Genomic DNA, 13724 nt, shown 5'->3' on the forward strand with positions numbered 1-13724 from the left:
CGAGCCCCAGAACCTTTCAAGACATCGGGGCAGGCTGCGCCCCTCGAGTCCCGGAGGCGACTCCAAGACGAGCCGAGTCCCAGAGGCGACTCCAAGACAAGCCGAGTCCCAGAGGCGACTCCAAGACGAGCCGAGTCCTAGAGGCGACTCCAAGACGAGCCGAGTCCCAGAGGCGACTCCAAGACGAGCCGAGTCCCAGAGGCGACTCCAAGACGAGCCGACTCCTATCCGACGACATCCGGAGAGGCCGGCTATGGGGAGCCGACCTGCGACTCCAACTACCCTGTTAGTTAAGGGCGGGCATGGACACAGTGCGCCGTACCAACGGAGAACTCCGTCCGGCACGGCACTGTTGCCATGCCGGCCCTGACATCAGCCCTCGGGGGCGGAGCCCTATGCCCATGACGGCCTGTCTGTATGGCCTGGAGATGGCAGGGCCTACCAGTCAGCGGGAGTACTAAAGACGGCAAGAGCGTCAAGAGACGGACCCGTTGGGAGTCGGCCCCCAGGAGTCGGCCGGCCCCTCCCACGGGCCCCACACGCCATTAACCAGACACGACAGGGGAATGGCAACAGTAATCACCCGTCAGGCGGCGGCACTGTTGCCATGACCCCAAGACCGAGCCAGCGCCATTAAAGGCACGGCTACAGTAATCTGCAGCCGGCAAGACCCGCCCGCGACGGACACGGGCTGTCGGCCCCATACCAGGCAAGTCGGCGGGACCCACCAGTCGGCGGGCCCGAGTAGTCGGTGGAGAAGACGACGGACTGAGAGACAGATGGCTGGGACCCGCGCCCAGCCGGTTTTACCATTGTAACCCTGGGGGGTAGGCCTATATAAACCCCCCGGGGCACCCATGCAAAGGGTTCAAATCCATTAGCACTAGAACAGATCATATAGGGAGAAGAGGGCTAGCCTTGCCTTCTCCTACCTCCAGAAACAGCTCAAGGAGCAACCTTGTACTCACTTTGCCTTAGTGACCATGCGGAGACCCCGCAGAGCAGCAGTAGGGGTGTTATCTCCTCGGAGAGCCCTGAAGCTGGGTAAGATCCGCCGGCATGCATGTCTTCACCTCATCCCGTTTCCACGCACCAGCGATGTTCTACTCGCCCCCACCATGATAAGCCATCCTTTGGCATATGTCGCACCCAACCCCCAACAGGCCGCCCTGGGCCTGAGGCGGGAGCTGAGTGCAGAAGGGGTGAGCCCCCGAGGCGGCTAAGCCCAGGAGCTCTGCTACCCGCTCTAGCAGCACGTTGTGGCCACCTTCCACAGCCTGCACTGCAGCAGCTCTTGGGCCACCGTGAGCGCGGCCCTTGAGTTCGCCTGCTCCCGGCGGGTGTACGGCATCATGGCCGCGGCGTGGTTGGAGGCCCTCGCTGCCGACCGCGTCTGCCGTGGTGTGAGAGCTGTCGGGGCCTGTCCGTGCCGCCCACGGCCCGCAGCGCCCTGCGGACCGCGAGCTGCCTTGGGCATGGGGTCGCCCGGGGCGAGCGGCTCCGCGCGGGCGGGCCAAGCCGCCCAGGGATCGGGGTTGCCTGCCTGGTCACCGGACATGGTAATGACGATGCGACGGGACGCAAAGTGGCAGAAGGTGGATCCCGGCGCACCCCCTACCTGGCGCGCCAAATGTCGGATTTTGGGTTCCGGCAGACCCTTGAGATTCGAACACTGGGGTGCGCACAGAGATTTCGCCCTCTATCTACCTGCTCCTCGCCGAATCGCTAGTATCTAAACTACGAAAGAAACAACACAAGAGACACGGGGTTTATACTGGTTCAGGCCACCATTGTGGTGTAATACCCTACTCCAGTGTGTGGTGTGGTGGATTGCCTCTTGGGCTGATGATGAACAATACAAGGAGGAACAGCCTCGCGAGGGTCTGTTCTTGGCTGGTGCGACAAACTGCTAGGAGGAGTTCAGTTGCTCTATCTACTGGTTTCTTGGTGAGGATCCAGATGCCTCTACCCTGGGGATGGATAGTCCTATTTATAGGCAAAGGCCCTGGGCCTCTCCCCAAATATTGAGCGGGAAGGGCGCCAACAATTGGCCATTTTGAAGGGGAACAACGGGTACACCTATCCTGACTAAAGTTGGTCCTCGCCTGCCAAAGGCTCTGGTGGTGACGCCTGCTTGGGCTCCACAATGACTTCCTCCCTGTCGTTGGGCTGGTCTTGGTCTTGTTGCACCGAAATGGATGCATTTGCTTGATGCTCTCGCCTGCGCTTGCTCCCTTTGCACCAAAGAGGAAAGGAGGACACTGCGCGGGGGCTGGCGCACGACTGGCGCCCTTGGTCGTCATGGCTTGCGTCATGGGCACCTCGCGAGGTACCCTGCCTTGAACTCTCTGCCTCCTCGTGAGCCCGCCTGATGAGGCCGTGCCTGAGGAAGCTCCCTGTCGTCCGCCCCGTGAGGCTTGTCCCCTCGCGAGGGTCTTGAGCTTGTGTTGATGAAGATGGGCTGTGCTGGGCCCCCTTTGAGCCACGCCGCAGGCCGCAGGCAGGCAAGTCTAGGGACCCCCGTTCCCAGAACGCCGACAGGAGCGCTTCAAGCGCCGGCTTATGGCCACTGCGAGAAGCCTGAAAAAGAAGCAACAACAGCTCCAAGCTGATCTAGACAGATTGACTGAAGTCTTGGCAGCTGAGGAATATGGACTCTAGCGCCACACGGCTGACCGTCCACCTCGTGGCCGGGATAAAACGGCATATCAGCCCGAATACCAGCCCGCACCCCTACACCAATACACTACGGCCCGAGGCAATAGGCAGGACCTGCAAGATATACTGGAAAACAACGCAGGACAGCCAAGATCGATCTACAGATCGCGGGGGCGCACCCCAACACGTGACGATGATCGTCACGCCGGATACACTATAAACAAGTCCGGCCGGGCCGAATACATCCAACCAGACTCATTTGAACTGCGTAGCCACATAGCCCGGCATAGAGGCGCCGCACACCCCCTCTGCTTCACTGACGAAGTGATGGATCATGAATTCCCAGAAGGGTTTAAACCCGTAAACGTTGAATCATACGATGGCACAACAGACCCCACAGTATGGATCGAAGATTTCCTTCTCCACATTCACATGGCCCACGGAGACGATCTACATGCCATCAAGTATCTTCCCCTTAAGCTCAAAGGACCGGCCCGACACTGGCTAAACAGCCTGCCGGCAAATTCCATTGGCAGTTGGGAAAACCTGGAGGACGCGTTCCTCGACAACTTCCAGGGCACGTACGTGTGACAACTTGATGCCGATGAATTGAGCCACATTACCCAACAGCCTGGAGAGTCAGCCAGGAAATTCTAGACTCTGTTCCTAACCAAAAAGAACCAAATAGTCGACTGTCCGGACGCTGAACCCCTGGCGGCCTTTAAGCATAATATCCGTGATGAGTGGCTCGCTCGACACCTTGGCCAGGAAAAACCAAAGTCCATGGCGGCCCTCACAACACTCATGACCCGCTTTTGTGTGGTCGAGGACAGCTGGTTGGCTCGCAGTAGCACCACGCCAATAAATTCCGGCACCTCAGATGTCCGCGAGAATAACGGCAAGCCACGGCGCAACAGACACAAGCGACGGAACAACAGCGACAACACTGAAGACACGGCAGTCAACGCTGGATCCAGTGGCTCCAAATCCAGTCAGCGGAAAAGGCCGTTCAAAAGAAACAATCAGGGGTCGTCCAGTCTGGACCGCATACTTGACCGCTCGTGCCAAATTCATGGCACCCCGGATAAGCCAGCAAACCACACTAATAGACACTGCTGGGTGTTCAAACAGGCCGGTAAAATAAACGCCGAAAACAAGGACAAGGGGCTGCACAACGACGATGACGAGGAGCCCCGGCATCCGAACACGGGGGGACAGAAGAAATTTCCTCCCCAGGTGAAAACAGTCAACATGATCTACGCCACCCACATTCCCAAACGGGAACGGAAGAGAGCACTATGGGACGTCTATGCGATGGAGCCAGTCGCCCCAAAATTCAACCCATGGCCAGCCTGTCCGATCACCTTTGATTGTAGGGATCACCCTACCAGCATCCGTCACGACGGTTCAGCCGCATTGGTCCTAGACCCAATGATCGACGGATTCCACCTCACTCGAGTCCTTATGGATGGCGGCAGCAGCCTGAACCTGCTCTATCAGGACACAGTGCGCAAAATGGGCATCGACCCTTCGAGGATCAAGCCCACCAAAACCACCTTCAAAGGTGTAATTCCAGGAGTAGAGGCCCGTTGCACAGGCTCCATAACACCGGAAGTGGTCTTCGGATCTCCGGACAACTTCCGAAGCGAGGAGTTAATCTTCGATATGTCCCTTTCCGTAGTGGTTATCACGCACTACTTGGATGAACCGCATTCGCTCGATTCAATGCGGTACCACACTATGCATACCTCAAGCTCAAGATGCCAGGACCTCGCGGGGTCATAACAGTCAACGGAAACATGTACCGCTCTCTCCGTACAGAAGAGTGTACTGCAGCCCTCGCGGCAGAAGTACAATGCAGCATTCTCCGGCAACCCACCAATCCGGTGACAACAACCCGGAACACCGTCAAGCGAGTCCGGAGTACCCCGCAACAGGATCGCCAGGCACACCAAGAGCGCGACTAGCAGTCCGGTCTCCGCTCCAGCTCCATCAAGGCAGCATTCGTGCCGCGCGTACACAATTACGCACTCAAAATACCATGGGCATAGGCGGAGGCGCAATAGTAACTCAGTCAACAGTGTGGTACAGCCGCAACATACTTTAATAACCCCCCTTTATCTTTCAGGACCCTGCTTTCGGGCAGCCTCTTCAGAAGAGCCGGATTGACGGACATGCACATGAGAGAAAACCAAGGAGGCAAAAGGCTTTGCGCACAAAAGGAATAACCAGGTGGAATCTGTTCACGATCGTTATACCTATTTTATATACCTACATGCGGCCCGCCCTTGGATGGGACATGTTAAATAGTCCTATTTACTTCTGCTTAACGCATTCATTGTAAACATACGCTTAGACGTATTATTCACCAATGGGAGATAATATATAGCATTAGCTTATTATTCCTATTCACACATTTTTCCTATAAATGTTTATTTAAGATTGCATCCGTACACTTTGGTACGTTCAGTTTGCCAGGGGCTTCTTATGGCGCCCCATAATACGGCAAGATAAGTCCGAACACTTTCAACAGTGCGGCACCCCGAACTTATAGCATTATATGCATCAGCTCCAAATCATGTCTTGAGTCAATAGTTGGGTTTGCCTGGCTCCCTTGTTTTGGTAACTTACTGTCAGGACCCCGACTCGATGCCACATCGATCTAGCATGTAACACCTCATATCACTTTGCGGCCTCAAGCATGGTATTCCCACGGGTGTCGTCTCACCATTGCTCGGGACCGTTTGCGCCTTTTGGCACACGTATATGATGGTGTCGCTAGCATCCATATGGTAAAGAGCCCGGGCTGACATGGCTAGCCGTAAACCCAAAGTGGCACAGACTTACAGGGACAGGCATCCATGACCCAGCATCGAACGTGTCGGTCAGCAGCAAGTGAATCCGGGCTGTAGCACTGGGCTAGCAGGACTCCGGTAAACCGGGCTGTAGCGGGCTAACAGGGCTCCGGTATCCATCGCGTGACATTTCCCCGAAGGGACAGACACAGGAACGAAGAAGGACACATGCCGGCCAGCCTAAGTGTTCCGGAGCAGTAGCAAGCTACCAAGGCTCAGTGGAGACACTAGGAGACATTTCCCGGTAAGAGAGGCTACTAAGAATAAACAACTAGATAGTCAGATCCCACACATACCAAGCATTTCAATCATACACACAATATGCTCGATATGTGCAAATACAACAAGGCATCACAACATGACTCTACAACACAAGTACTTTATTTAAGGCTCAGAGAGCCATACATAACATACACACAAGTACGGGTCACACGACCCAGCATTCAAGTCATACAGACATACAAGCCAACAGCGGAAGTAACTTGTCTGAGTACAGACAACTAGTAAAATAAAAGAGGCTTGAGAAAGCCTGGCTATACTACGTGGTCCTTCACAAGATCAGGGTCACCACCCAGGCCTCAGTCTACTCATCGATGTCAACGTCTATGAAGAACCCATCAGAAGGGGTTGCAGCGTCTTCTGAAAAATGTAAATTAAAGCAACATGAGTACAAGGTACTCAGCAAGACTTACATCAGATCCTACATCCATGCACATTATCAAGAAGGGTTGGTGGGGTTATTGCAGCAAGCTAGCTTTGACTCTTGGCTAAGCTATCCTACGATACACCAACTTGAAATAGTTTTGCGCACATGAGTCCACTACTCACCACTTCAATACACCACCGAGGATCCACCTCCGTCATCCTACGGAAGAGCCATCCTCGGCACTCACGCTTATCTTGAGATTTTTAGTAGTATCCATTTACTTGTCTATGAACTGTACAGGCAACCAAGTAGTCCTTTACCGCGGACGCGGCTATTCGAATAGATAATGTTAACCCTGTAGGGGTGTACTTCTTCATACATGTTTCCACCACTTAGCGTCTGCACACGACATGTGCTCGGCAGACTTCAAGCAAAAGCCGACATGGGTGTAGACCACGACCTACCTAAACACCTAAGTCTCTAGTCCAGGTTTATCGCCTATCCAGGTTCCATCCGCAGGGAGTCCGGCCGAGGTTTCCCATACGGCCCCGAACGATGTGTACAGGGTTCCCGAGATACCTAACGGGTATCCGGTACACCGTGCCACGTACCTACCGCATCACAGCCCACCCCTACGGTCAGCGCTATCCACGGCCTCCAGTAGGCTACAAACACCAGAAACTACTTGCAACTCCTGGACAGAGGACTAAAGTGAATAAGAAGTCGAGCGGGGTCATATTTTAGGGCCCAATGCATGGTAGTAGCTGAATCTTAAATCACGCATACAGATCTCAGTGCTTAAGGTCGGCTTCAATGAAACAACCCACCATGTACTCCTACATGGCCTCTCATCGATACCTTTACCAAATCGTGTTCACCACATCACTCTCATTACCGACACGATCATTTCACTCTAGCCCATCACCCAGATGAACCAGACCTGACACGACTCTAAGCATAGCAGGCATAGCAAGGTAGGAACAACACATACATATGGCTCAATCAACTCCTACACATGCTAGTGGGTTTCATCTAGTTACTGTGGCAATGACAGGTCATGCAGAGGAAATGGGTTCAACTACCATAACACACAGCAGTTTAAAACGCGTTGTCTTAATGCAGTAAAAGAGAGCAGGAGCGAGTACATGGGATTGTATCGATATGATCAAATGGTTGGTTGCTTGCCTGATGGGTCGATGCACTGATATGGTTCTTCGTTAGGGTAATCGTGGTACTCCTCGGAGGCAGAACCTGCCGCAAAGAACACCGATACACAACATCATCAAACAATATGCAACAATATGATGCATGCATGAGATATGGCAATATGAGTGTGTTGGGCTAATGCAACTAAGACCAGATGGGTTTGAACCATTTTGAACCAAAGATTTAAGTTCCAAACTCATACATGGCCCTTATAAGTGCTTTAACTAGTTCTGCCCTAAACATCAGATTAGCTTGCTTAAACATGCATGAAACCAGTACAGATGGATAGATTGGATTTTTCTGATCATTTTTCATATATAACACTTTGCATTTGGAGCTATGGTTGAATTACTATGAATTTTTGAAGTTTAGAACATTTTCTGAAATTTATAAATCATTTTAGATTTATTTTAATTCCAGAAAAGGATTACTGCGTCAGCATGAAGTCATGCTGACCTCACAAAGTCAACAGACCGGTCCAGGTCAAACTGACCAGTGGGTCCCGCATGTCAGTAGTTAATTAAACTAACTTAATTTAGTTTAAACTAATCTGGGTTAATTAGCAAAAGGGGCCCCACTTGTCATAGGCTCAGGGGGGTCAAACTGGGCCCACCCTGGTCAAGGTCAAAGTCAAACACGCTGGCGTCTAGCCGCCGGCGAGCCCGACGCGGCGGCGGAAGTGATTTTCGCCATTCTGGCCACCAAATGGGTCGCGGAAGGCACCTAAGTGGAGCTGGGGACAAACCGCAGCTCTTGGTGGAGTTAGTTGGGGTTGGGGTGGCCGGAATCGGCGCCGGTGACGACCTAGGCGGCCACCGGAGTTTGGGTGGAGGCGAACTCGGGGCTAGGGTGTGCGGTGAGGTGCGGGGAGTGTATGGCTAGACCCTACGTGACGTGGTGAGTGCGATGGACACCAAGAGGTGGCCGGAGGATGTCCAGGAGCACGTCGGCGACGATCTCCGCGGTGGTGCGTGCGGTGATCTTCGTGTGCTCGTGGTGGTGCACGAGAGTGGAAAAGGAAAGGGGGAAGAGGTAGCTAGGCTCATGGTGATCCCGAGGGAGTAGACAACGAGGTCGAGGACGAGCTGGTGCGGCAGCGACGGTGAAGGGGATCTTCGGTGATGGCGGTTCGGTCGAGGTCAGCGCGGTGGCTTCGGGGCACGCGAGCGCTCGGGGATCGGCTTGCTCGAAGGAGAGGAGGGTGGCGGAGCTCCTGGACACGGTGGCGCGGCGCGAGGTTGACGGAGAGCGCGTCTACGGCGAAGGTGTGGCGGCGGTGGCGTCGGCCATGGCGTGGGAGAGCGAGGGAGAGGAGCTGGGGAGGAGAGGAGATGTCTGGGGGGTTCGGGGGAGAGAGGGGAATCCCCGTCATCAGCTGGACGAGGGGAGCGGCGAGGCGGCGACCAGGTGCGTGGCACCCATGCGGTGCTCGCCGCCGAGCACCTGCCTGCCTGCCTGGCCGAGCCAAGCAGCTCGCTGGCGCGGCAGCTGGGCAGGGCCGGCAGGTGGGCCGGTTAGTAGGCGCCAGGTAAGTATTTCCTATTTCCCCGTTTTTTATTTATTCTCTAAGTTTGTAGACTTATTAAAAATACTTAGACAACTCCTAAAATCACCAAACTAAACCTGGTCCTTAGATGGAATATTTCCAGCAAGGAACATTTTAGTTTGGAAATATTTGAGCATTCAAAATAATTTATATAATTTAAATGCGCAAACTCAAATAGTTATGATTTAATTCAAAGACCTTAGGATGACCTAGAAAACTGTGCATCACTTTTGGCAGAGGTTCTGAACCTAAACAAAAATGATGGACATTTTAGAAGGGCGTTTCAGGTTCATTGAAATTATTTTTAGTAAACCCTAGTTGTTTCAGAGGGGGCTGGGGGTTCTGTCATCCCCATTTCAAGTTTCTGATGAAAGAATAAACATGATGCAACACTCTAATGCATGAACTAGCTAGGGTGTGACAACTCACCCCCACTCATAAGAATCTCGTCCCGAGATTTAGGTTCCTCCGGAAAGAAGGCGGGGTACTCAAGTCGAAGACGATCCTTCCTTTCCCAAGTTGCTTCCTTCTCAGAATGGTGCGACGATTGAACCTTGAGAAACTTGATATTATGACATCGAGTGGTACGCTCGGCTTGATCGAGGATACCAACGGGGTACTCTCGATACGTGAGGTTATCTTGAAGATCAAGCGTTTCGTGGTCCACTCCACGGATAGGATCCAAGAAGCAACGCCTGAGTTGAGAAACGTGGAAGATGTCGTGGACTCTGGAGAGATGCGGAGGTAGTTCCAATTGGTAGGCAACTTCTCCTCATTTAGCGAGAATGCGAAAGGGTCCAATGTAACGAGTAGCCAATTTGCCCTTGATACCGAAGCGATGGGTTCCCTTCAGAGGAGTAACCCGAAGGTAAGCCTTCTCGTCAACCTCAAAAGTCATAGCCTTATGTTTTCGGTCGTATTGACTCTTTTGACGAGATTGGGCTATTTTCAACTTTTCACGAACAATGAGAACTTGCTCTTCTGCTTCCTGGATCATGTCCGGGCCAAAGAATTGTCTTTCCCCGGTTTCTGACCAGTTAAGAGGCGTTCGACACCTTCGTCCATAGAGAACTTCAAAAGGGGCTTTACCCAAGCTAGATTGATAGCTGTTGTTATAAGCAAATTCAGCAAATGGAAGGCATTTCTCCCAATCCATTCCAAATGAGATAACAGAAGCTCGAAGCATGTCTTCTAGAATCTGGTTGACACGTTCTACTTGACCACTTGATTGAGGGTGAAAGGCAGTGCTAAAGGAAAGGCGGGTTCCCATAGCATTTTGGAAACTTTCCCAAAATCGGGAGGTGAAGAGACTTCCTCGATCCGAGTTAATTTCCAGTGGAACACCATGGAGAGACACTATTCGGGAGACGTACAAGTCTGCTAATTGACTAGCGGTTATATTCTCGCGAACAGGTAAGAAATGGGCTACTTTGGAAAGACGATCGACAACGACGAAGATAGCGTTATTCCCTCTCTTGGTCGCGGGAAAACCGGTGATGAAGTCCATACCAATTTTGTCCCATTTCCATTCAGGAATAGCTAAGGGTTGAAGGGTGCCAGCAGGCCGTTGATGCTCTGCTTTTACACGACGACAGACGTCGCAACTAGCAACAAACTAAGCAATGTCTCTCTTCATCCTAGTCCACCAGAACCTCTGGCGTAGGTCCTGATACATCTTAGTACTACCGGGATGAATGGTGAGAGGAGATTCATGAGCCTCCTTAAGGATCAACTGCCGTAGATGCTGGTTCTTGGGAACCACTAAACGGTTCTCAAAAAACACAACACCATGATCATTTGTGGAGAAACATCTAGCACCTCCGCTAGCAATGTTCTCCTTGATCCTAGATATTCCTTTATCTCGCTTTTGGGCAGCGATGATTTGATCCGTCAGAGTAGGTTTCGCCACCAAGGTGGAAAGAAAACCTTGAGGAACAATGTGAAGGTTAAGCTTCCGAAATTCCTCATGGAGAAGTGGTTGACTTTGTTGTAACATCAGATTGTTACAATAAGATTTACGACTTAGCGCATCAGCCATGACGTTGGCCTTTCCTGGGGTGTAAGTTATTCCTAAGTCGAAATCTGTGATCAACTCAACCCAACGTCTTTGCCTGAGATTCAAATCCGGTTGGGTGAAGATGTACTTCAGACTTTGGTGATCAGTGAAGATTTCGCAATGATTACCGAGGAGGTAATGTCGCCAGGTTTTAAGTGCATAGACTACAGCTGCAAGCTCTAGATCATGAGTAGGATAATTCTCCTCATGTGGGTGTAGTTGCCGTGAAGCATAAGCAATTACGTGACGATCCTGCATGAGAATGCAACCTAGTCCTTGTCGCGAGGCGTCGCAATAAATAACAAAGTCCTTAGAGAAATCTGGTGGTACCAGTACGGGAGCAGATGTCAGGCGTCTTTTCAGTTCCTGAAAGCTGTGCTCACATTGTGGAGTCCACTCGAACTTGTTGTCTTTCTTGAGGAGTTCAGTTAGAGGTTTGGCAACTTTGGAGAAGTTCTCGACAAAGCGGCGACAATAGCTCGCTAAGCCAAGGAAACTCTGAACTTGCTTGACCGATTCAGGTGGAGTCCAATTAAGGACGGCTTGAACTCGCTCGGGGTTAACAGCAATACCTTTACCGGAAATTACATGCCCTAGATAGGTCACTTCAGGCAACCAAAATTCGCATTTGGAGAACTTGGCATAAAGGCGATGCTCTCGAAGTTTCATCAACACTAGCCTTAGATGTTCGGCATGTTCTTCCTCGTTCTTGGAGTAGATGAGTATATCATCGAGGTAAACCATGACGAATTTATCCAAATACTCCATGAAGATTGAGTTCATTAACCGAGAAAAGGTGGCTGGAGCGTTGGTTAAACCAAAGGACATAACGGTGTACTCGTATTGGCCATAACGAGTAAAAAAAGCCATTTTAGGAATGTCCCCATTCCGGATTTTGATTTGATGGTAGCCCAACCTCAAATCCATTTTAGAGAAGACTGAGGATCCAGCGAGCTGATCATACAGGTCGTTGATCCTGGGGAGCGGATACTTGTTCTTAATTGTGACCAAATTGACAGGTCGATAATCTACAACCATCCGGTCCATACCATCCTTCTTCTTGACGAAGAGGACGGGGCAAGCCCACGGAGATGAACTAGGTCGGATGAAACCCTTCTTCAAGGACTCATCGAGTTGTTTCTTAAGTTCGGCTAGTTCTAGTGGTGCCATCTTATAGGGTCTTCTAGCAATCGGGACAGTTCCTGGAATGAGATCTATTACGAACTCAACATCCCTGTCAGGTGGAACACCTGGCAATTCCTCTGGGAAGACATCCGGAAAATCATGGACTACCGGAACGTCCTCAAGGTCTGGCAAAGGACTGGCGTTAAGAGAATATAGCTGTCGCTTGGCCACTCAGGTCAAGACATTGACTATCTTTCTCGAAGGATGTGTGAGTTGAACAGTTCTAGAGAAACAATCAATTTTGGCATGATGGGCTGACATCCAGTCCATTCCCAAGATGATATTAATATCCGAAGATTTGAGAGCTATTAAAGAAGCAAGAAAAACAAGTTTGTCGACTTGAATTTCATTCCCATGGCTTACTCTAGAAGTTTGCCATTTGGATCCCAGGGTTTGAATTACCATAGAGGTGGGCATCTCACAGAATGTGGTGTTATGCAAACGAGCATAATTTTCGGATATGAAAGAATGAGATGCTCTAGTATCAAAAAGAACAGATGTCGGGTGGCAATTAACAAGGAGCGTACCGAGAACGACGTTGGGATCCTCTTGAGCTTCTTCAGCAGAGATACAGTTGACATGGCCACGTGCAGCGGTGGCCGGCTTGGCGTAGAATGCTTTCCCTGTCGGCTTGCCACGGCCAATAGCTTTTGCAGATTGGTTGGCGTTGGTCTGGGGGCACTCGCGCAAATAGTGCCATGATTCCCCACACTTAAAGCAAGTCACCGAGCTGGTACGTGGAGAAGCACTGTTGGTTGGACCACCATAGGGCTTGGTTGGTGCAAAATGTTGAGCGGGGCGAGGCGCCTGGAAGGATGGCCTCAGTGTGAACCTGGGTGGCAGGGCAGTATTAGGCACCCACACGCGGCACTTCTGTGGACCAGCACCGGATGAGGAACCCATATCACGGCCATGCTTGCGTGTTGCATCATAATCAGTCTGACCGGACTCAGCACTGATGGCTTTGTTAACAAGCTTCTGAAAATATGTGCACTCATGCAGACGGAGGTCGCGGCGAAGCTCATGACTAAGTCCCTTGCGGAACCTTGCTTGCTTCTTGGCATCAGTGGAAACTTCCTCAGTTGCATATCGTGCAAGGTTACCGAACTCCCTGCTGTAAGCATCCACAGAGAGTCGGCCTTGAGTGAAACTGCAGAACTCCTCACGTTTACGGTCCATGAGACCCTCCGGAATGTGATGTTCGCGGAAAGCCTCGCTGAATTCAGCCCAAGTAGTGACATGGCCCGCTGGGCGCATAGCTCCATAGTTCTCCCACCAGAGACTGGCGGGGCCTTCAAGATGGTATGCAGCAAAGGTGACCTTATCAGCCTCAGCTACTAGCGCAGAACGCAGTTTGTGAGAAATACTGCGAAGCCAGTCATCGGCGTCGAGAGGCTCGACGGAGTGGTGGAAAGTGGGTGGATGTAACTTGATGAAATCACTGAGTGACACCAAGTTATTCCTCTGATGGTGTGTTGTGTTTTGCTCGATGCGCTCCAACAAACGGTTAGTCTCCTGCTTGTTTCTCTCGGCTTCCAGCATAACTTCGGCCAGAGAGGGAGGGTGAGGCAG

Source organism: Triticum dicoccoides, chromosome 1B (genome assembly GCF_002162155.2).
Source record: "Triticum dicoccoides isolate Atlit2015 ecotype Zavitan chromosome 1B, WEW_v2.0, whole genome shotgun sequence".
Taxonomy (NCBI): domain Eukaryota; kingdom Viridiplantae; phylum Streptophyta; class Magnoliopsida; order Poales; family Poaceae; genus Triticum; species Triticum dicoccoides.